At 43.9% G+C, this 24,220-nt stretch overlaps 1 pseudogene; it reads left to right on the top strand.

Annotated features, from left to right (window-relative positions):
- The first annotated feature begins 513 nt into the window (after positions 1 to 513).
- On the top strand, positions 514 to 8,248 carry LOC101446114 (UDP-N-acetylglucosamine transferase subunit ALG13-like; annotated as a pseudogene).
- Positions 8,249 to 24,220: the final 15,972 nt, after the last annotated feature.

The raw sequence follows: 24,220 nt of genomic DNA, 5'->3' as shown, positions 1-24,220 counted from the left end.
GTCCCGATACCTAAAAAAAAAAATGTATATATATGGGATTCTGAAAAATTAAAAAAAAGTTTATCTGAAGGTGCTCCTTTTGATGATTAGACTGATATGTGGGTAATGGTATCCAGTTGTCTGGTCAAGCAAGCACGAGGCTAATTGTAATACAAGGGCATTTCATGGACTTTAATCATCACTGAGTTGATTGCATATACAGTTGGTTACATCTACAATCAATGGAGGAGACTGCCATCAGCAATGATTAATGTCTCATCCAATTAGTTAATGGCCTTAAAAGGAGAAGTGATTTCAGCATTCAGGGGGAGAATTTCCATCTCTACTTCAGACAGCTGGCATCTACTGGGAAAATCATCAAGAACCTTCACTGGAGCCCCCTGGCTTGCAGCCTGCCCTGCAGAATTTGGATTTGTGCATCCCCATGGCCACATGAGACAATTTTATAAAACATCATACTATTTTGTAAAAAGGTATAGAGTTCCCCTGACTCCTGCTCCTAGAACCCATGCAATGAAGTGTCTATTTGTTACAATAGAGACTGCCAGCTTTGATAACCTCATTTCTTGTGTATCGGCTCACTATAGTCTCCAGATAATCAAGAGCCTTGGTTACAACCAACTTGTCCTACAAACTGGAAGAGGAAGAGTGGTACCTGAACCATATAGGGCCAAATCATTGACTCATTTACAGGTACAAGCAGATCAGAAAGTAGGTCTTGTTGTAAGTCACGCTAGTGCAGGAAGTTGTTTGGAGATTATGGAAAATGGAAAGACACTGGGGCGTGGTTACAAATGAAAAGTTGATGAACGGTTATCAGCTGGAATTGGCAAAGCAGTTCCACAAAGAGGACATCTTTCCTACTGCACCTGCAGGTCCTGACTTGTCCCAGCCAAGCCAACCCTTGGCTTCTGCTCCTGAGGTGCCACGATGCTGCAGCGCTGTCTCCAACTGCATTCTCATGCCTAGATTTTTGGTTGCTTGCTGGGTGCCTGCATAAGCAAGCCCTTGTCACTGCTACCCTTTCCCGCCTGCATCCTGCTTTTTTCCCTTGTTGCTACTCTGTGCACAATGCAAAAGGGAGGGAAAATGTACTGCGGCTAGAAGTCTCTGAATGAGGTGTCCGAGGATGAATATTCAGGCAGCTTAGGGCTATTTCAAAAGCCAACTGCCAAGGATGCCTCTTGCCTCTTTCAACCTATTTCGAAGAAGTTGTTTTTCAGCCAGGCCCATCATTTGAAAATCAGGAGGGCTTCTGTCTCATATATGTGGGGAAATCAATGAACGTTTGAGTCTTATGTGAAGGTATCTTTTGAGAAATACCTGGAATGGTTGAGAGATCCCCAAGGAAAGTGTTGGCCAGCTGGAAATAAGAACTCTTTCTCTAATTTATAATCGGGATTTCATTCTTTATTGCTATCCTGGAAAAGGTCCAACTTATGTCACTGATAATGGCTACGAAGACAAGGTTCTACTCTGCTAGTCAAGTAACGGTCATTAGGATTCCGTCTACTCAAAACTATTTCAGTCAAGTGCAGCTGTTTGTCAGGTTGTATTGTATGAAATTCTCTGTAAAGATGTGTTTGTTGTGGATGAGGAAGAGTTGAAAACTGCAGTTGAATTGTTTTGAAGTGGTTCCAAGAACAGAAACAATGCTGTGACTATAAGAATTCTACTCAGGGTAGGATTAAAGAGTGGGGTGCCTGCTGTAATGTTGAAAATATACCTGAGGGGCACAAATGAGGAACAGAAGCAAAGTCTCCAGAAAATTCATCAAAGATGCTCTTCCCTCTATAAGGTGCTCAAAGCTCTGGATCCAGAAAGCTATCATAATGTAGAATTTAATGTTTGGTTGGACAGCAGAAAAGAACTTCAAAAGATATGATTACATCGAGTATGCTGGGAGACAGTACTATTTGGGAGACAATGTTGGTTTCGCTTGGAATTAGGGGGAAGGTATTATAATGTTCATATTGAGGAAGTAGGAAATGAGAAGAATTCAGTAACAGTCTTTGTTAAAGAATTGACAGACAAAAGTTGGAATCAACCCAAATGCCCATCAACAGATGAATGGATAAATAAAATGTGGTATATACATACAATGGAATACTACTCAGCTTTAAGAACAAATACTCTACAAACACACATGATAACATGGATGAATCATGAGAACCTTACGTTGAGTGAAGCAACCCAAGCATTGAAGGACAAATACTACATGACCTCAATGATATGAAATAAGTAAACCAAGCTGCCTTAGAGAGCTAGAGACTGGATAATAGGCTTAAAGGAAGTTGGGGGGTAGAGGAAGGATGCAAGCTGACACCTACATGGGTGAAATCTATGACAAGCTGGAGGTAAGTATTTGTACAAGGAAGGGATAAAATGGGGGCATAGGGATACCTTTGGGTGGAGCTTTGCGGGCTTGAGGGGGGCTAGGAATGGGAGGATGGGTAATATTGCCCAAGAAATTGGGGGGAGGGTGGGGGAACACATGAACATAGAAGATTGCAGGTATTGGGTTGAGAATATAATGTTGAGGAAACATTTTCAAAAATATAATAAGGAAGGTTACCTGTTTAAGATGCTTAAAGTGAAGAATCTGACAAAGGACAGGCTTCTAGGGAGTGTGTGAGTGCTCACTTTGTTATAGTGGGTTATATCATTGGGTGGAGACCCATATGATGGAGTGAAGGTATACCCACATCCTGGGGAGGACTGATGTTCTCAAATAGAGGGAATTGTATCTCTTGAGAGAAATGGTGACTCCCAATGCGTTTGGGCAGTCAAGCATGTCAAGCCCTCAACATTGTTGCAAGTATCTCTGAACATGGCCCTTTAAGCAATGAAGATTGATTGTCACTGTGGGCCCTAAGGGGAGGGGGAAAGAGGTATTGAATAGATGGAATGAATGTAACTGTGGGACAATGGAAGTGTTCCACAAGATTATGCATGGATATATATAGGACATGTTAAATTACACCGAAAGTGTATAGGGGCCTATAGGCTAAAATGTAAATCATAATATAAAACATAAGATAACTAAAAATTTAGAAAATTGTAGTCTAAAATATAAACCACAATGTAAACCCAAGTGTTACCTTGTTTGAAAGCTATTGTCTCAACATCTGTACATCAGTTTCAGTAAATATAGTATAAACATGTAAAAAAAATTATTGCTATAGAAGGGAAAAGGGTTTTATATTGGATATGTCGGAGTACTGTATATTGTATATATGAATTACTGTGATCTAAAACTTTTGTGAAGACAAGCTTAATAATTAGGGGGAAAAAAGAAAAAGAAAGGACGTAGACACTGAGGAAAAGATGGAAGAAGTTGCCTTGCCAATTTGCATATAGGGCAACACTTATTGCAGTGATGGAAGGCAAAACATCAAAAACAAAGCTTTTGCATTTTTAAATTTTTTGATACCCCAATTTATTTTTACCTTAATTTTTCTAAATTAATATGTATTCTATATCTAACCTTTAAACTCATCACTATATTCCATTTTACTATTAATGGAACCTGGCAATATATTGGGCTTCATTTTCAAAGAAGTTTTGGATCACAGAGAGGTTCAACAACGGCAAGGGAGGAATACTGGTGTGGGATGTTATTGACAGGGGACACATGGTTGGCAGGTAGTTCTCTAGGGCATATATCCAGGGTACATAAAAATGTTTGGATATTTTCATAGTGGTTACAGTTAAAAACGACAACTGAAGGAGTGCTGAGTTCCTAGCCAGGGGAGCTCTGTCACATTCCCTAATGGAGCAGCAACAATCCCCCAAGGGCAATGGCAAAGACCAAAAAAGAAGGAAGGTCCAACAATGAGCCCTTGATACTGATGACTATGCTTGTGAGCCTGTGTGCCTGAAATAAGAACAAGGCCTAGAGCTGCAGGGTGCCTAAGAGTTACCTCCTGAGAGCCTCCGTGTTGCTCAAATGTGGCCAGTCTCAAAGCCAAACTCAGCATGTAAATGTATTGCCTTCCCCCCACTGTGGGACATGACTCCCAGGGATAAGCCTCCCTGGCACTGAGGGATTACTACCAAGTACCAGCTAATGATGTAACTAGAAAATGAACTTGAATAAAAGGGTCAACTCAGACCAGCAGAATATCTCAGCCTACATATAATATCAGGAGTTAAAAATGCTTTTTGACCTGAATAAAAGGGGAAATGGAAAGGACAAATGAGTTTATATGGCTATGAGTCTCCAAAAAAGAGCTGGGAGGTTATCAGAGGGGTCGCCCTTACGTACACCTCAGCAGAGTCCCAGAGATAGATAAAATAGATACAACCCCAGGTATTGGTTCTTCTGAGGGCTACAGAGACCCACAGGTTCTATGGTCATGGCAGATGGAGTTCAGTGCCATGTCAGTTGGCCCTACTTTGGAGTTTGTGTTTCTGTGTGATGGAGCTGGACTCAGATGTGATCTTTGTTCACAAGCCTCTCCTGTGACTTTTACCAGATCTGTAGTTGGCCCTGGGGTTTAGTGTACACCCAGGGGACCTGAATCTCTGGACTGACCATGTGAGAGCCAGGCCCTGAGCCTCAACAGACTTGCAACTCCTACACTCTGGTTTATTGGACTTACCCCACTCAGCTAACATGGAGGTGAAGAAGGTCAACCACCACACCAGGGAGCCAAGAGTGCCTACAACTGAAAGCAGGAGAATTGCATCCAGCATCCATGTGGAATCTAAGCCCCCTCTTAATATAGACGTGGAGTGGACACACCATTCCAAGGACCACAGGACGGAGGAATAGAGTATGGATTAGAGTGGACTTACTGATATTCTATTCATGAACAATTGTGATTAGTAATCAAAGAAAATGTAGTATTAATTTGGAGAAAGTGGCCATGGTGGCTGCTGAGGGTAGGGAGTGGGAAGAAGAGATGTGATGTGGGACATTTTCAGGACTTGGAGCTGTCCTGGGTGGTACTACAGGGACAGTTACCAGACATTGTATGTCCTCCCATGGCCCACTGGGTGGACTGGGGGAGAATGTAAACTATAATGTGGACCATTGACCATGTGATGCAGCAGTGCTCAGAGATGTATTCACCAAGCGCAATGAATGTCCCGTGATGATGGAGGAGGTTGTCATTATGGGAGGAGTGGGGTGAGGGGAATGGGGGGCATATGGGGACCTCATATTTTTTTAATGTAACATTAAAAAAATAAAGAAAAAAAAAGAATTGGCAGAAAAGTATGTTGTTTTGCTGGCTAACTTAAACCAGTTACACAAGTGACACCTCTTCCTACCTGGAATATTATGCCCAGCCGGACAGGAAGAAGTATTAGAAGATGCCTGGGGGCTATGTCCCAGACATGTCTATATCAGAGATGGACATGAAGTGATGAAAGAAAATGTTCAAGAAAGATAAAGGGAAAGAGGTTTATATGTCAATGGCTTTGTAGCAGTTTGATGTGGTTATGAATTCCAAAAATAGATATTGGATTATGTTTGTAATCTGGTCTGTACCTGGGCATGATTGAGTTGTGATTAAGGCTTTGATTGGGCCACGTCATTAGGGCATTGAGTCCCCACCCACCCTCTTGGTGGATAAAAGGCATGGCAAAGGACAGAGTGGAGGGTTCTTAATATTGGAGTTTTGTTGTTGGAGTTTGATGCTGAAGCCTTAAGTTGGAACCCCAGAAAGTATGCTCACAGAGGAAAGAGGAGCAAGCCCCAGGAAAAAAGGAACCTTGAACCCAGAGAGAAGCAAGACCCTGGAAAGGAGGAACCCAGGAAGCCTGAAACCTCACAGCTGTTGGCAGCCATCTTGCTCCAACAAATGAAAATAGACTTTGGTGAGGGAAGTAACTTATGCTTTATGGCCTGGTATCTGTAAGCTCCTACCCCAAATAAATATCTTTTATAAAAACCAACCAATTTCTGGTATTTGGCATCAGCACCCCTTTGGCTGACTAATACAGGCTTACAACAGGGAGGAACCCCTCCTCCCATGCAGGCTTCAGCACAGTATGCATTACAGACATGGTTCTCTAATGCACTCCTTGCAGACAGTTGGCAGTGTTATGTCTAATGAGCATTTTCCTCCTCAACATTCATCTCACAGACAACATTGGGGCTATGGGGTGCCCAGGGATTCATCTCGCTTTGTAAATGGGCACAACATGGCAGGTTTCTACCCAAAGCTGGTTTCTACCCTGGCCCAGGTAAAAGGTGCTGCCAGAGCTGTGATAACTTCTCTTCCAGATCTTGTTCTTTTAGACGAGGTCACCACTGGATGCATTATATGAATAAGAAGTGCCATTATGGCTTTGCCCCAGGGAACAGACAGATGCCCAGGGACTTGGGAGAAACCATTACTTTCTATGAAGTTGAAGGGGGGAATTAGACTACTTATCCAACTTTACCGAATCATGGAGGCCCCTCTGCAACGGTTCCTGCTCCCCTCGGGGTACTGTGTTGCCAGGTGGGGTCATAGCCCAGGCAAACAGACTTTGAATTCAGAGGAGGGTAATGACCAGAGTGACAATGGAGGAGATCATGAAGAATATAGTTATCCTACAGAGCCAGAACATGAAATATCAGGTGTTTACAGCACTGCTGAATCTACGGCAAACATGTCTCTTCAGGATAGAAGACCATGTATTATGTCTCCTCAAGACACAGTTACTGGGAAACGGACTTGGCCCAGTGGTTAGGGTGTCCGTCTACCACATGGGAGGTCCGCGGTCAAACCCCGGGCCTCCTTGACCCGTGTGGAGCTGGCCCATGCGCAGTGCTGATGCGCACAAGGAGTGCCGTGCCACACAGGGGTGTTCCCCGCGTAGGGGAGCCCCACGCGCAAGGAGTGCACCTGTAAGGAGAGCCGCCCAGTGTGAAAGAAAGTGCACCCTGCCCAGGAATGGCGCCACCCACACTTCCCGTGCTGCTGACAACAGAAGCGGCCAAAGAAACAAGATGCAGCAAATAGACAGAGAGAACAGACAACCGGGGGAGGGGGGAGGGATTAAAAATAAATAAATAAATCTTTAAAAAAAAAAAGACACAGTTACTGGGAAGCAGATGTGGCTCAAGCAACTGGGCTCCTGCCTACCGCATGGGTGGTCCCTGGTTCAGTTCCCGTTGCTTCCTAAGAAGACAGCAAGCTGGTGCGATGGGCAGGCATGGCAAGCTGACACAACAAGAGACACAAGAAGAAAAACATAAGGAGAGACACAACAAAAGCAGGGAGCGGAGGTGGCTCAAGCATTTAGGCAACTCCCTCCCACATCAGAGGTCCCAGGTTCAGTTCCCAGCGCCTCCTAAAGAAACAAGGAAGATGAACAGACACAGCAAGTGCAAATTGAGGGGGAGGAGAGAAATAAATTAAATAACTCTTAAAAAAGAAAAAAGACACAGTTACCTCCTGCAACTCCCCCCAAAAGATGATGGTGAATCCTGCAGTAATTGCAGCTTCCTGTGCCAATAATGTTTCAGCTCCAGCTCCAGTGTTACCTAACACTGCAGCAACCAGTCAAGCTAGGAGTACCATTTCAGTTGCCCCACAGAATGCTCTCCAGCCTCTGTTTGTCTCGCCACCTACACAATGCAGGCCAGTGATTCTTCACTACCCTATCCATAACTCTCTTCTCCTAGTCCTGCTGCTTCTACCACTCCACCACCACCACCATTACCTCCTCCACCGCCCAAGGTAGGAGAGGCTTCAGGCTTACTGCCAGCACCTCCACTTTATCCCTGCAACTCTAGTGGAAGTGATCTTCCTCGAGATACAGAATTTTTTTGCGGTGCTATTTCAACCTGGGATTGCAGTGCTATCACGACTACTAGCACTCCATGGTCTACGTGCCACAGATGCAGCAGCAGCCGTGTACTGTAGAGAGTCGTGCAGTCTGTACTGAGCCACCTCCTCTGGTAGATCACACCTCTCCTCAGTTGTACAGCGAGGTGGGGAGAGCCAATGGGACGCAGGCAGGTGCACCAGCAAATGGTACTTTTCCAAATGCTGAGGATGTATCTCATGGAGCAGTCTGTTATCCAGGAATGTCAGGTCCCTGAGGGCAGCCACCTTTGCCAGGTTTTGATTCCTGTCTTCCTGTTGCACCGGATTATTCCTATGTTGGCCCCTGGCATCCAGTTGGTACAACATATGGTGGTTCTCATATTCCTGGTGCTGTGAACCCTAGGCCAGTTGGCTCTATTGCCTCACCTCCCCCATCTTCTCATTACGTACCCCAGAATATGTACGACTCAGCTGTGTGAAGGATTCCTACACTGCCATTTTTTTCTTGCTCTTTGGGATTTTGGAGCGTTTTACATTAGGGTTTAAGTGGTTTAGGTAGTTATAGTGGTTACTATTATATCTGTATTTAAGATTATTTTATCTTTTGATATAAGTTAATACTTTAAAATAAAGAAATATTACTTCGGGTTGTGAATAAGGAAATTGGGATGGGGGTACAACCAGCTCCATATCGAGCATAACCTCATTGTTTTCAGCTGTTTTTCTGTAAGCCAGTTTTTCAACTTTGTATCAGTGAAGGTATCAAAGATAAAAGGAATAAATCATGCAAACTATTTCCTTGGCTCAAAAATCACAACACATATCAAACCATGCAAAATTGGAATAATTCCATTCTTTTTCTAGAAAAGTATACAACAAAACCAAGAACCTTCGGTTAACATTAAATGAGATACAGGGTAAACTATTATCTGTGTAGTGCAGCAGTGCCCCAAAATGTGTTCACTGAGTGCGATGAGGGTGCTGCAATGATGGGGGAGGTTATTGGTGTGGGAGGAGTGGGGTGGGGGGTGAGGGGTATACAGGAATCTCTTATATTTTTTAGTGTAACAGTTTTTTTGTGTGGTGTATATATCTTTAAAAAAATACAATTTACAAAAATGAGGTGGTGGGGAGTGGGGAATGGGTTATATGGGACCTCTTATGTTTTTTGTTTTTTATGTAACATTCCTTGTGATGTATTAATTTTTAAAAATTTTAAAAAAGAAAAGAAAAAAAAAACAAAAAAAAACATTAAATAAGAGAACGCTTAAGATTTTTTCTTAAGATTTGTCGGAACTGAGTTGTGTTCTATGATATTAATCAGTTTTGAAGGCACAGTGTGCTCTGCTTTAGATTTATCCCAAATGCAATTGTTTCATTTTGGATTTATGTAACTTTTACTGCACAGTATTGAACTGGTGTCCTGTGCACAGGTAGCAGTAAATAAAAATTAGCAAGTAATGGAAGCGGCTGTGGCTCAATCAGATGAGCTCCCGTCTACCATACGGGAGGCCCTCGATTCACGTCCTGGGGCCTCCTTGTGAAGGCAGGCTTGCCCGCACACTGTGCAGTGCCGCCTTGCCCACAGATGCCACGGAGAGGAGACTCAGCAAGGTGACGCAACAAAAAGGAAGGGAGACAAGTGAGAACACAGAAGAGCCCGTAGCAAATGGACACAGTAGAGAGCAAGCAAGCTGCAAGGGGGGGGGGAGGGGAAATAAAAATAAATAAATACAGACACAGAGGAACGCACAGCGAAAGGACACAGAGAGCAGACAGCACACAAAAAGCCACAAAGGGAGGGGATAAAAAAAATTAGCATTTAGAATTGCTAAAAAAACTTCTCATATACTGCCCCCTCACATTTTCCCCTATTAGTAACATCTTACACTAGTGTGATCAATTGTGGAAAGGGATAGTTAGTTTATAGGTCACCAGAAAATGTAATGAAGGTAGAGAATGGAAAGCTGAGGGTTAATCTGTGCAGAACTGGTAAAAGGTTCATTTTTAAATCTTTGGAAATGAATGGAAATGGTGAGAGCACGTCATAGTGTTTGTAACTAGCACAGCTATTATATGGGTATAACAGTGGTTGAAAGGGAAAGTGTAAGACAGAAACAGAACAGTAGCTATGTGCATCAGGGGAAGCATAGATTGAAAGATTATGAGTTTTTTGTTTACTATTATAATTATTGGAATAACGAAAATGCTGTAATAATAACTGAAGTGATGAATGCACAACTACGTGATTATACCAAATACCATTGAGTGTACGCTTTGGGTGGATTTATCTGTTTTAATATGTATCATTAAAATTGATTTGTTAGGAAAAAAGTGAGTCATAAGTTTTTTGGTTTCCCAATGTGTAGAAAAGTTATGCTTACACTATGCTGTTGTCTATTAAGTGTATAATAGCATTATGTCTGAAAAAACAATGTATATACCTTAATTAAAATATTTTATTGCTAAAATATTTAGCAATATCCGCCTCCCTGTCTCACATTTCCCCCTACTAGTAATATCTTACATTAGCCTGATCAGGCGTGCTATGTCTAGATTGTAGATTAATTCAACGATCTTCTCTCCGTTGAAGTCTTCTGTTCTAACAGTGCACTCTCTACGCATCTGGAGTCCCTGGCTAATTATGATTATCAATGGCACTAGCCTTTCCCACAAAGTCCTCACAACTTAGACTTAGGAGAGGAGTTTGGTTCACAGTCAAGGTCCGATCGGCTGTCTGTTCTTTAAAGGACCGGCCTGGCCCTTTGGTCTCTGGGATTCTCTCGCTGGCCGTCAGCCTACTCATCCCACCAAGGGATGGCTTTGCTGACCCCTTCACGCTCTGAAGCCTCAGCCTACCTGATCTTACGACCCACTGCTTCTCCTTGACAGTCAGTTCTTACCTGCTTCTGCGCCAACCTGCTTGGAGACTGAAAACAATTTCATCATACCCTTGGCTCTTGCAGGACATCCTTGCCCTGATGTCATTCATTTCCCCTTGTCCCCTTCATGACAGATGCACATCCTGCCTTGCTGCTCGAATGTCAAATTTGGAACAGCCTTGGCAATCTGAAAGTTTTCATAGTTGGAGTTACCTCACACCAAAGAGACGAAAACATGAATCATAGTATGAAAAGTACCTGATGGCAAGACTAGAAATACTGATTTTTCTGGATGGAAGGAATTTCAATATTAGTTGGTTATCTATAGAAGAAAGATGATGAATGATGATGTTTATTTTAATATTTGGCTATGATTCAACAGGATGAAATCTTGGATATCAGATGAAAGATATGTCTAGCATAACTTCTAATGATGTCATTATTTTATTCATTGGTTTTAGATCAGGGTAGGGATAAGACAAAGACTTAGACAATCTCGTGATGGAAAGTAAATTACTCCGAGAATAGCCATCTGTTGTCAGGAGTCACTCATTTATTCAACAAACCAACACAATTCTCTTGAATATCCATTCTGTGCCATAGTGTTCTGTAGGCTGAGGGTGCCTGCAAAGTCCCTGGGGCATTTCATTGTCCAGTGGCAGAGAAAAACAGTTGAATAAATAGTCTCAAAATAGTAAATGCTGTGAGGGAGATTTGTAAGCAGTACTGAGGAGTAGTGGAGTAGAGGTTGATTTGTGCCCTCCAAAAAAAATACGTAGACCTGCTAGAACAGGGATTTTCTAATTCTGTTGTTTTAAAGCAGAATCCTCATGCTTTTGAAAGACAGCCTTTGAGAATCAAAGACCTATAAATTAGTCACATCTCCACTATTGATAGCCTTAATAGGAATTTGAGTGCCAACCATGCAATGGTCATTACGAAACTAAAATGAACTCAATCTTACCCATTGAAAAAATGTTCAAAACAAAGAATGCAGAAAAGAACAGTTCCCTTGGCAAACTCTCACTTCCAAAAAAATAGCCTTTCTCTCTTTTTGGGGGGTGAATACTTCCTTGTCTTGCTGTAATTTTAACACTTGAAATGAATCCAGCTGCTCTTTGTGGCATGCTCTTTTTTTTTTAAAGATTTATTTATTTATTTCTCTCCTCTCCCCTCCCCCCCCCACTCCGGTGGTCTGTTCTCTGTGTCTATTTGCTGCGTCTTCTTTGTCTGCTTCTGTTGTTGTCAGCGGCACGGGAATCTGTGTTTCTTTTTCTTGTGTCATCTGTGTGTGCTGTCTGTGTGTGCGGCACCATTCCTGGGCAGGCTGCACTTTCTTTCGCACTGGGTGGCTCTCCTTACGGGGCACATTCCTTGCGCGTGGGGCTCCCCTACATGGGGGACACCCCTGCATGGCAGGACACTCCTTGCACGCATCAGCACTGCACATGGGCCAGCTCCACACGGGTCAAGGAGGCCCGGGGTTTGAACGGTGACCTCCCATGTGGGAGACAGACGCCCTAACCACTGGGCCAAGTCCGTCGCCATGTGGCATGCTCTTAAACTGCATGGTCAATCTGTGAACAGAAACGCAGCATTTAGGGGATATGTTTTACCCTCACCACAGCTTCTCATCTGCACATTTACTAAAACTATTAAAAACAATTAGTTGAAACTGGAATGTTTCAAAATGCATCTTGAAAGCACCACCAGAAGAGACTTAGTATCCCCCTCCAGCTTATGGCTCATTCACATTCACTTGCCAACTGCCCCTTCTCACCTTTCTCTGTTTTGTACTCTGCTACCTGTATTCCCTTCCCTTAATCTTTAACTAGCTAATTGCTACTTAAAGAGACATCACCTTCTCCAGGAAAGCCTTCCTTAAACACCTCCAGACCAAGCCAAGCACCTCACCTTCCAGCTCTGACTCAGTCCTTTTGTGGTCTCTCATTATTCTTAAAGACAAAGACTGAATCTTGTATGCTCTTTTATCCTCAGTGCCTGGCACAGAGAAGCTCAAACAGTATTTGTGAAATGAATGAAAGAACGTGGTCACCCTGGGAGTAATTAACTATAACGACAGTGAACACCCATGAAGCATATGCAATGTGTCAGGTACTGTGCTAAACACTTTCCATGTATTTAATCTCATTTAATCCTCACAGTAGCCCTGTGAGGAAGATACTATTAATGTCGCCACTTCCCAGGTGTAGATGCTAAGGCCTGACAGTGTGGTAACTTGCCCAAAGGTAGGTTGACAGAGGAACAGAACCCAAATTCTATTGGCCTGCCTCCCGCGTTCATGCTCTTATCCACTCAGTTTTCCTGTATCTTCAACAGATGTTCTTCTACTGGCCTGTTCTTAGAGGTTTCATTCTTGGCTAGGGGGTATCTTTTAGATTTTTTTTTTTTTGGATCAAGGACTCGTTTAGATGTCAGCCAAGTTGACATGGCGATGTATTTCTATAACATAAGTTCTGAACTGTTACGTCTTCAGGCTCGAAATTCTTCTTAACTCAACTGGCCTTGTGATGTGGCAAAAAAAAAAAAAAAGAGTGGAATAGGAGTGACTGTCAGCCTCTCTGGACTTGTGGCTCCTCATTTGAAAGGGTCCTCTCCAGCACCTATATTCCTTGAGTCTGAAAGCTATTCTCCACCAGCTCTCTCCACCATACATCTTGAGAAGGGCTGTGTAGAGTGACGTGTTTTGTGAATTTAATGTTGGCATTTTATTACTTTCCTCAGAACTTGTGCCTAGAAAGGCAGGATGAAACAGTGAACTGAAATGAACTTCCCAGAATAATTGGCACTATAAAGAAATGCTGAGAAGTCCCTTTCTTGCATTTGCCTGAATTCCCTAGTTTCTCTGTCTCCACTATTTACCAAAAAATGCACTATCTGATGTCCTAGTGTCCTTCCATCATCAGGATCCAGCCAGATAGTCATTGTGATGTGATGTTTTTGGAAACCACAAGGAGAAAAGACAACCATTGAAGCTGAATGCCAGAATACAGGCTCCTAACTGGGAACAGTAGAAGGAAACCTATGGCAATAGAAAATTGTCCACTGCTCAGCATAGATTCATCTGTAACAATTCCCAAGGGATTCTTCATTAATCAAAGTCACTGTGTTTAAAAGGGATAAAAATGGTTCTTGTCAGAGGAACAAACTGAGAAAGCAAAAGACTACACCATGATCATGTCTATAGAACACCCAGTGGGACAGAGGCAACTTTTAGAAGGGGAGAAGGAGAAAAGCCTAATGGATTTGTCCACAGCCAGCGGAGGGCATGTCATAACAACACCTGCCCCATATGTTTCCTCAGAACGCATTGTCAGGGGTCTTCAATTTGGGGTGGTCTATTTTTTCCAATCTATGATTCTTGTGGCATTATCCCTCTTCTTTCCGATTTCCACTCTCCCTTCCTTTTAATTATCCTCTCCTTCTCCATCGTCCTTCTTGACACTTCCCACCCACACTTTCTCCCACCTATGACCCTGTAAACTCAAATTCAAGACTCAGTCTTTCTGTGAGAAAAATTAAAAGTGAGAGTGAAATGTCAGAGGATATTTTCCAATGCAATGTCTGTTCCTGTTCCTGTACCATCCTGTTTTGATTATTGTAGCTTTGTAATAACTTTTAAAATTGGCAAGTGTGACTCCTTCTACTTTGTTCCTCTTTGTTCAAGATGGCTTTGGCTCTTCAGGGTCCCTTGCCCTTCCATATGAATTTAACAATTGGCTTTTCCGTTTCTGCCAAAAAGGCTGTTGGGTAAATTTATGTTTGCAATGAAGTTCTGAGCACAAATAAAGTTGGGTGTTGATAAGGGGGGGAAATGTTTTGTACCATTGACAAGCAATACGCAAGTTGCCAGACACATTTGGGAAACAAGAATTAATAAAACATAACCGGCCTTTCAGTCTAACTTAGAGAAAGAAATACATGTTGGAGTTAGTGGTGAGAGGGAAGGGTGGACCACACGGCCTCTGGGGCCAAGTGAAAAATGAAAACGTGGGAACCATTTCTCAAAAATTATGAAGCATTTCAAGACTGTGATAGCAGAGCATTGAACCAAGCACAAGGTCCTTCTAAGCACTGGACCTGTGCAAATCCTCACATTGCTTGCTCAAGAAGCTGGTCCCGGGATTAACCATTGTCCTGTCCCACCCAGCACAGGTGCTGGGGCCTCTCCTTCCACCAGTTGCACCCACTGCAGGTCAAGAAGCTCACCATCTGTCTCTGTCTTTCAGGGCTTAAAAGGGCCCGAAGGGACGGTGTCCACACAAGGTGGCTTTCAGCTTGTGGCTGATCTAAGGCAGCAGGAGGGCAGCTGTTCTGTAGACCATGTGCCCCATGGAGGAGACGTCTGGTTTCCAGGGCTGCCTTCTCTGCATGGTTTGCTGTGTATCTCAAAGAACCCTAAGGCAATGGAAATAAAGCAAAACTCTTTTGCCACCTCCCTCCCAGATTCTCCATAGCGAAATATTTTCATAGTTTAGCAATTCTGGGCCCTGCCTTAGAAGGTCCACCCAGCCCACCCACCCTCACAAACTCCGGCTTTGCCATTCTTTCTCTAAAAATGGTTAGGATAAAAACCTTGTCCTTTCAAACATCTTTGGAGAAGGATGGCACACACCATGAACGGCTTTGGAAGATACCTTGGTTTAGGAGTCTTGTTGCAGAATAATGAGCATGTGTGCAGCATTTGGTCCATGAGGCAAGCCCACCCAATCCTCCACCATCACATGTATTACTTGGAAAATGAGGAGAGGACATTCCTTCTGCCTTGGGCAGACCCAATCTGACACCGAGTTGGCAAGTAACTGGATGGGTATGAATTAGTAATGGACGGTACAGGGTGGTAAAAAAAGCAGTGAACCAGAACCCAAAGGGGTCTACCTTCTTGATTTGACTCAGGCGCTTTTGAGCTGTGTGAGTTTAGGTAAAATGCACAATCTCTCTGGGTCTCAATTACCTGATCTCTTTCATGAGGCCTTATCTCAACTTCGGGGTTTCTTCCTGTGAAGGAAGAGACGTTCTACACACATCTTGTTGAAATGGTGTTGAGGGAAGATAGGCCTGGAAAAGAGAAAAGAGTCTGTGTAAGAGACAAAGAGTTCCTTCATTGACATAAACCATGGTATACCCAGGGAGGATGAATCATGTCAAGGAAACTAGAGAAGACAAGAGAAAGGACTAATATTAGGGACTGAGATAATTAGCTACAGAACACGTCAGGGTGGTGGGTCAGAGAACTGAAGTGTTCAAGGGCAAGTTGGCTTTGTGTAACATAGAGGAGCAGGGGGGTTGGGGAGGGAGCTGGATGGGATGCAGATTTTAATTTCAAACCTCCAAGAGGTTATTACAAACAACTGGAGAGAAGGTTTTTAAAAATCGTTTTTAATGTAAGTATTCACTTGTTGGCAGTGATCAGCATTTCCTATAAATACCACTTACATCTAATGGAATGAAGCTGTAACATGTAATGTGTAAGGAGAAAAGGTGAAGAAAGAGCAGTGAGGGAAACTTGGAGCCTGAGCATTTGGCATGACAAATTGGGAAAATTGAACTCCCCTCCTTGTATTCTTTTTGGAACTCCTGGCGAACAATTGTCCTTTGAATGGCTGTGATCTTATTAAAACACATTTTTGCTTTGTTTTTGGTTATTTAATGTGCTCTCCAGAGAACTGTTCAAAGCACTTAAAATAGCATTTGCCAATTTCTCCTTCTAATTAATACCAAGTGGTTTCATTCAAACCAAATTTTCAAGCTGATTCTACATAAGCAACGTTAAGTGAAGGGTTGATTTTGGAACCAGAACAACCTAGGTTCAAATCTCTTCCCTACCATGTGTAAGCTATATGAATTTAGGAAAATTAATTAACCTGGTAGGATTTCAAAGGCATCTTTTTTATAATGAGGATAGTTAAGATTATTTAATGAGATAAATTATGGAAAACACCTAACACAGTTCTTGACACCTAATAGGAACTCAACAACTTCCCCCATCTACAACTCCCTTTCCCCTAAAAAGGAGAAACCTGTGATTTGATAGGTCTGAATTATAGCACTGACTCTTCCACTGATCATATTGCCAAGGACAACCCTCATTCTTTCTACTTGTGCCTGGAGAAGAACACTTAGGTAATAGCCGTTCCTTCTAAACATCTTAGCTCCAAATTCAGCTCTCGTGGCTGTCTGATGCATTGACTCAGGTAGTCCCATAAGCCTGTAAAGCTCTAGGTAGCCAAGAACTAACTTGACCCAAAGAGAGCTCTGGCTCCTGAGGGATAACATCTAAACCTCTTTAATTTCCCCAAGTGACAGGAGTGTCTTTGTTAGTCACGGTGGCCCTGCCCCCCTCCAGATAGTTTATGCTGACGAAATGACTCATGGTAGGACCAGCCACACTGCTAATCTAAGGGTGGGGGGCTGGCCACCTAAGAAAGGCCAACTATGTCGCTAGAGGACTGGGGCTTTGGGCCATACGACATCAGCCCAACCTCCAGGAGGGGAGATAGACTGGAGATCATGCAGTCAGTGATTCAACCAATCATGCCTAGAAAATGCAGGCTCAAAAAAACTCTGGACTCTGAAGCCTGGTTGGTGAAACGCTATGTATACATGCTGGGGCGGGTGTGGTGTGTCCCGACTCCATGGGGAGAGGAAAACAGAAACTTTGCCTTTGGGGACCCACCCAGATGTCTCCCTGTTGCCATGTCAACTTGGCTGGCATCTCTTTTCCCCTAAAACACACACCTGTGTCTCTTCATTCAGCTGGTTCTAAGGGACTCTGTGAGGATCCCTGAATTTGTTGCCAACTGGTCAGAAGTGGGGTGGCCCAGGGGGCCCCTGAGTGTGTGTCCAATGTGTGAAGTGAGGGCAGTCTTGTAGAGGACCAAGGAATGTGCTCTCAACCTGTGGAGTTTGGCCAACCTCTGGATACTTAGTGCCAGAACTTCTTAGATGCCCATTCTGTCCTTTCCACCAACTTGCAGACTCAGCGCAGCTGGTACCTCCTGATGCTTTCCCTGGTCTCTTCATTTATGGATCCTCTTGTAAAACGCTGTGCACACCATGATCAATTTCCCCAACTGGATTGTATTGCCATTATCTGTGTCTGCACGGGTCTCCCCACTGTTCTCTGAGTGTCCCTGGAGGTAGGGATGTGGTGTCTGGCACAGGATGGACATGCGGTATCTGCAGAATGAAGAGCATCATATATAAAACTATATTTCCCCATAAAGTTCAGTTTCCTCCTAGTTTTCCTGTTTTCGTCAGTGCCAACCAATTCTTCCAGAAGTGCTCTCTGAAGATCCCAGTAGAACTTTTCTCATTTCCTATTACCCAAAATAGGGTCATGTGACAGTCCCTGGTTGGTGATGGTGGCCAAAGGCTGAGATTAACTGAGCCACATATTCTGTTCTTCAATGCAAAGTATAATCTTTTCCCTTAAAACACACACCTGCAATTGGGAGAGATGGATATTTAAATTTAAAATGGAATAGCTAAAAGGAAAGGGAGAATGGATATTGAGAAGACAACCATGATGTCCAGAATATCAGTGGATAGAGCCACAGGTGATAAAAGATTTATTTATTCTTTCTCTCCCCTTCCGCCACCGCCGCCCTGTTGTCTGCTCTCTGTGTTGATTCACTAGTGTGTTCTTCTGTGCCCACTTGCATTTCTTGTCAGGCGGCACCAGAAATTTGTGGTTTTTTTTGTTGTGTCATCTTGCTGCATTAGCTTTCCGTGTGTGCAGTGCCACTTCTGGGCAGGCTGTGCTTTTTGTGCAGGATGGCTCTCCTTGCAGGGCGCACTCCTTGCACGTGGGACACCCCTACATGGGGAGCACCACTGTGTGGTACAGCACTCCTTGCGTATAGTAGCACTGCGTGTGGGCCAGCTTACTGCATGGGCCAGAAGGCCCTGGGGATTGAACCCTGGACCTCCTATATGGTAGACAAATGCTCTATCAGTTGAGCCACATCCACTTCCCTGTTGCTTTCTTATTTCTCTATTTGATATGACAGATTCATGGAATTTTGGTTGAGTTCAGATCTCCTGGGGCTGAAATTGGGGAAGACATGTGGAAACCTTGGTGCCTAGACATTAGAGGTACTTAGGTCCAAATTGGATTTGGCAGTGTTCACGGAGTACAGGTGTGAAGCCAAGAGCCCCCAAGAATTACTTACTATTGGATGGTACCTATGGAGACAAACATCTCCTAAATGGGGGCAAAGGTCATACTGACAGTCCTGCTCTTCCTTTCTCTCTTGTTAACGACCCTCTGATGGTTCATGAGCTGAGAGTAGACTTTGAAAATGTGCTTTTAGGGAAACAGATGTGGCTCAACCAATTGGGCTCCGGTCTACCATATAGGAGGTCTAGGGTTCAGTGCCCAGGGCCTCCTGGTGAGGGCAAGCTGGCCCGTGTTGCGAGCTGGCCCATGCAGAGTGCTGGCCCATGTGGGAATGCAGCCCCATGCAGGAGAGCCGGCTGACACGGAAAGCTGGCACAGCAAGATGATGCAACCAGAGACCCAGAGGAGAGAAAATAAGAAGACGCAGCAGAACAGGGGAGCTGAGGTGGCACAAGAGAGTAATCGCCTTTCTCCCACTCCAGAAGTTCCCAGATTCAGTTCCTGGAGCCCCCTAATGAGAAGACAAGCAGACACAGAAGAACACACAGTGAATGGACACAGAGAGCAGACAATGCGGGGAATGGGGGAGAAGTAAATAAAAAAATGTTTTTTTAAAAAAGTGCTTTTAGAGAATGGGATTATATTATAAATATGATGCTTTGTCAATACCCACTCCTTAGAGTTAAACTTGGATGGTTGGTGTATTAGTCAGGGTTGTCTAGGGAAACAGAATCAATACAAGATATCTGTCAATAGTAAGAGATTTTATCAGAGTCTCTCACGTGACCATGGGGATGCACAAGTCCAAGTTTCGCAGGCAGGCTGCAACCAGGGGCTCCAAAGAAAGTCCAATGATGGTTCTTGATGAGTTTCTGGGAGACACTGACTGTCCAAAGACAGCTGGGAAATTCTGAATGCTGAAATCACTTCCCCTTTTAAGGCATTCAACTGATTGAATAAAGCATCACTCATTGCTCATGGCAATCTCCCTGACTGATGTAGATGTAATCAGCCATCATGCAGTAAAGTCACCGGTGACTAAAGTCCATAAATGTCCTTGTATTACAGTTAGCCCAGTGCTTGCTTGACCAAACAACTGGGCATGATTAGCTGGCCATGTTGACACATTAGCCTAACCATCACAGTTGCCTTGCCTGTGCCTGACTCCGTATAGTTTCCCAAGCTGCTTCATGTCAGATGAGCTTCTGTCCTTAATGCTACACCTACTTCAGAGGAGCTGCAATACTTAGGAGAGTGGTGTCCTGCAAGGAGAAAGACGTTTTCACTCTGCTATTCAAAAGTCTACAATGATCCTCAGGATCAACCACTTAAAGCATAAACTCTTCAGCCTCACACTCACAGAGAGCTGCATTCTGATCCCAACATTCCTTATCAGACTTTTTTTTAACACCCCTCCTCCCTGCCTCAGTTTTCCAAGCAGCTTGGATATATATGTGTGCAGCTCTCTACCCACTGTGCCCCTTTCCCTGCCCCCGGCCCCCGCCCCACGGCTGCCGAAGCCATTTCTCCCTCCACCATCCTTTTCTTGCAAGTCCTACCTCGCATCTCCTCTCCCTGTCAAAACTATTCCTTACCTAGAGCCAGGAATGAGCCATTCTGCCCTGGAGCTCCCCGAGCTATTTGCTTAAGTGTATCAAGTAACCAGTGCACAATGCACAAACAGATGATGGGCCCATGCTTGCAATAGCTTCCTTGCATTAATGAGGGTTACTTTTACGAGAAAAAAAAAACAGACATGGAAATTATCTCCAAGCGGGTAATATCAGTTTGGAAAACTCTGCTTTATTGTTAAGAGAAGTTCTTGAAAAGAAAGATTTTTGTGAATCTGTGTAGTATTTAATCCACTGAATAGAGAATAATAATGAAGATCCTAACTTGTTCTGCACTTTCTTTTTTTTTAAGGTTTATTTATTTATTTATTCCTCCCCCTCCTTCCCACCCTGCTGTTTTTGCTGTCTGTGTCCATTCACTGTGTGATCTTCTGTATCTCTTTCTCTTTTTGTCTTCTCTTCTTGTCTTTCTCCTCAAGGATTCACCGGGATTCGATCCTGTGGACCTCTGATGTGGAGAGAGGTTCCCTGTCAATTGTGCTACCTCAGTTCCTGGTCTCTGCTGCACTTCAACTTGACCCTCCCCTTCATCTCTCTTTTGTTGTGTCAACATCTTGCTGCATGACTCACTTGCATGGGTACTGGCTCACTGCGCAGGCACCCAGCTTGCCACTCAGGCACTCAGCTCACTACACAGGCACTGGCTTGCCACGCGGGCACTGGCTCACAACGTGGGCACTCACACAGGTACTCGGCTCACCACATGGGCACTTGGCTCTCAGCACAAGCACTTGGCTCACCAGGCAGTCACTGGTTCTCCATACAGGCACTATCTCTTCTTTTTCACCAGGAGTTCCCAGGGATCACACCCCGGTGCTCCCATATGGCACACGGAGGCTGTATCATTTGAGTCACATCCGCTTCCCTGCACTTTCTTTTACTTCAACTTTTTCCCTCAGTTGCAGCCTCCAGTGTCGATTTGTGAGGCACAGGACTATTTTAGGGGTAAAAAATGAAGTGCAGATATGCATGTATTGATTAATGAGAAAACTGTTCTCCTCCCACTCCCCATTTTACATGCCTCCTTCTCTCTTTTCTATTTGAACTGGCATGTAAACGTGTTGTTTCTGCCAAATGAGTAAGTCGAAATGAGAAAATTTATTATTTTTTTCAGCCAGGAGAGTGTCAGTGGGGAGAAACTTCTGAGGTGTGTCCTGGCAGACTCCATTCACAAGGAAAAGACCAAGAAGGTCTGAGGGCTATCCAGCATGAATAAATGGATTGTCTGACAGTTTAAATAAAAGTGCTTGCATTAACCTGTCTAAAAATGGCTGTCTTCTAAAATGAAGTAAGAGCAGGGCTAGATGCATGGCAGTCGAATAATTCAAAGCCTGCTACAATTCTAAATTTTAGTTGAACGCTTTTACCGAGCTGCACACACAGCTCAGTCATCACTCTGACTGTGCTGTTTTCCACACGGGCTGTGGCTAATGAGTTCCAGAAAAAGGTAGTGAGAATGGCTCCTAACTATTTTGTCACACGTATTGACAGCCAAAGTCCTATATGTTAAGTCCCAGCAGGTGCTTTTATACCCATGTCCATTAATCTCAAGAATGTCTAGCAAATTTTGAATGCTTCTTAACACTGGCAGGAGGTGCTGAGCCCAGGAGCAATTTCACTGAGCAAATTCCTATCCTGACAGCGGTGCCCTGGGACCTCTGAGAATTCGGCTACCTTTGCTTATGAGAAGATTAAGAAAATGGATGAATGCTCAGGAGGCGGTGTGGGGCTGAGCACCTAGGACAGTGAGGGGTTAATGGGCTTGAACGACTTTTGGGAGCAGGGGGTGGTTGGACTGGGAGGACAACTGATCAGTGTGGGGGCAGGCGCCCATAGCTCCTCCCTTCACTTCCCCGCTGCAGATGGTGACAACTTGCCAGGATGGAAAGGCATCAAAAGCAAACCAAAATTCAGAGTCAGGCCATTGCCCACCCCCACCCTCTCCCATGCCATCTAGAGCAGTGGCCCTGGGTGTGTGAGAAGAAAAAAATAATCGAGATTTCTGATCATATTAAAATTTTGTTTTAAATATTAAGAAAAATTAAGATTTTCTAATAGTTAATATGTAAGTTGTCATGGAAATGTCTAACAGTCTGCTAGGTTCACACACACTGTTTATTGAGAGAAGAAGGGTGCCCTTGTTTTCATGTTCACTTCTGGGGTATTTCAAGGTTTTATAGATATCTGCTATAGGATATCTTTGTTAAGTCTGATTTTTTAAAAATGAGGCTGTAGTGAGATGGATAACAATCAAGAAAATCTTCTGGGGAAAAGGACGTGGCCCAGTGGTTAGGGCGTCCATCTACCACATGGGAGGTCTGCGGTTCAAACCCCGGGCCTCCTTGACCCATGTGGAGCTGGCCCATGCGCAGTGCTGATGCGTGCAAGGAGTCACACAGGGGTGTCCCTCGCGTAGGGGAGCCCTACTCACAAGGAGTGTGCCCTGTAAGGAGAGCTGCCCAGCGTGAAAGAAAGTGCAGCCTGCCCAGGAATGGCGCCACCCACACGGAGAGTTGACGCAGCAAGATGACGCAACAAAAAGAGACACAGATTCCCGTGCCGCAGACAACAACAGAAGCGGACAAAGAAACAAGATGCAGCAAATAGACACAGAAAATAGACAACTGGGGGGGGGGGAGAAATTAGTTAATTAATTAAATCTTTAAAAAAAAGAAAATCTTCTGTACCATGGGTCATCTAGTGACAAAGTATTTAAAAGAACTGTTGATGTAAAGATGAGTTGTACATTTTTCCTTTACAAAACATTCCACATTTACTGCAGTGACAAGCAGCTGTCAGTAGTTTGCTGACAACATATTGTTCTTAAAAGTGAACACTCTTACTCTATCCCTTCAAGGTAAAGGTAGCGCACGTGGGCTCAATAGAAACTGTGGAACTTCTAGGAAGATGGTGAACTAGAAAGACATGGGACTCTCTTCTCTACCAGCAAAATAGCTAGAAAACAGGCAGAAGTAGCCTGGAAAAAAAATTGTCTAGGGTTTAGGACACCAGGGGAAGGCTGGACACTGCCCTGAAGAGAGAGGGTCAAAGGAAAAGAATCTCAAAGGCAACACTGTGAGTTAAAAACTACAGCTGCAATTGCTGGCTCCCTTCCCTACCCCATGGACACTTTTGAATTCTCAGACCTCGGGCCACCTACGGCTGCCTTGGGAACCAGCTCAGGACAAAAGAGATCCAAGGGACTAAAGACATCTGGCCCTACCTACTGATGGGGACTGATTGTTGAGGACACGAGGGAGTGGAATTATATCCTACCCAGGAAAAGAGAGGGGGCTGCCAGCAAAGGTTGGAGAACTGCCTGTGAGTTTGAATTAAGAGGCTCTTAGCAGAATCCTCTATCACACTGATCTGGTCCATGTTGCAGCAAACACTCTGACTAGTCATTGAACTGAGAGGCCTGCCAAAGAATGTCATCTGCTGGCTGGCTGAGGAAGTGCAAGTGAGGAAATTAAAAGTAGGAGAGGCTTTTCCTGGCCTTAATAGCCTCCTTTCCCAAGGCCCTTGGAAGTGGGTCTGCAACCCATTATTGAGTCCAGGGTCCATATTCAAGCAACTAACAGAGACAATCCTAAAGACCCAGAACAGGCTGAATGAAGAATCAAAGAACAAAAGTAACAAGCAGCCTCCCACTACTAAATCCCTATGAAAGAGAGAGAAATTGAGCATCTGAGAAAATACACCTTCCTAATCAGATGTCTAGGCATCAGAAAAAAATTATAAGCCATACTAAGAAAATGAAAGAAATGGCCCAAGAAAAGGAATATATCAAAGTCC

This window comes from Dasypus novemcinctus, chromosome 16 (genome assembly GCF_030445035.2).
Source record: "Dasypus novemcinctus isolate mDasNov1 chromosome 16, mDasNov1.1.hap2, whole genome shotgun sequence".
NCBI lineage: Eukaryota > Metazoa > Chordata > Mammalia > Cingulata > Dasypodidae > Dasypus > Dasypus novemcinctus.
This window is presented reverse-complemented; position numbering and strand designations above follow the sequence as displayed.